Consider the following 1112-nt stretch of genomic DNA (forward strand, 5'->3'; position numbering starts at 1 on the left):
TTTTTTCTTTTTTCTTTTTCTTCAAGTAAGCATTATACAATACCAATAACTATACTATACTAATAATTATAATACCTATTCCCAGCAACAGCCCCTGGTATAAGGACAACTAAAGCTACCCGTGCATTTAGAGTGGATGTCACGCATGTCCTGTGGAGTAAGCAGAAAAGTCAGAATCATTGAGAAACAGCATCCCTTTAAGACAAGTTTGGAAGGGATCAGTGGCAGAAACAAGTGCTAAGCAGAAGTTGGTCCGGCCTGCTGATTTAGCGCAGGTGACCCACATGTGTTGCCGGTTGATTTGGTGTGGTTCAGGTAGTGCTCCTGCGCCAAGGGTGAACACTGCGAGCAGGAATCCAAATAGGGTCATCATCTGAATGATGCAAGGTTATAGCAGGTACTGATGATGCTCTTCGGCGGGTCAGAGGGTGGGAGCGGCGCGGCGAGCGTCAGGGGCAGAGCGGAGGGTGGGAGCGGGATGAGCGCCGGGGGCAGAACCGAGGGCAGTGGCGATGGGGGGGGTCGGAATTTCTCTTCCCCACGGTCAGGGGCGGGGTCGGAGCCGCTGATCGAATCCGGACCAGGGCTGCTTGCTGCACGGAGGGGCAGCGGCGGGGGTGGGAGGGAGGGAGATGGCGAATAGTCGGAAGAAAGTCTTCCTTGTCGAATTTGTTTAAGCCCTTCCATTATCTGGGGCCAAACAGATAAAAGTTTAGCAGTCGTTCTATCTTTAGTAATAGAAGCCTCCCGGAGTTGTGAGGCAATTTTGTCCCAGAGTTCACCATAAAAAGAGAATGCAGTTTTCAGAAATTCAGGGACATTTTTGCTTAACCATTTGAGAAAAATAACTAATGCTGAGGTAGATACAGGCTGATTCTGAAACGTTAAAACTAACTGTAAGGCTTCAAGATGTTCTTGCTGCTCCTTTGTTAGTGAACTCCCCGGAGTTCCCGACTGCTCACCCCCATCCGGCAGAGCGGTGCGGGCGCGCGAAACGATCTCTCCGCAGTTCAGTCGGGCGGCGCTGCCGGATGAGTCGGTGGAGCAACAGGCGCTATCGGTAGGACAGGACCCGCATACAGATTTCCAGATTACGTGACCGCTCTGTTAAT

Source organism: Meleagris gallopavo, unplaced genomic scaffold, assembly GCF_000146605.3.
Source record: "Meleagris gallopavo isolate NT-WF06-2002-E0010 breed Aviagen turkey brand Nicholas breeding stock unplaced genomic scaffold, Turkey_5.1 ChrUn_random_7180001955180, whole genome shotgun sequence".
Taxonomy (NCBI): domain Eukaryota; kingdom Metazoa; phylum Chordata; class Aves; order Galliformes; family Phasianidae; genus Meleagris; species Meleagris gallopavo.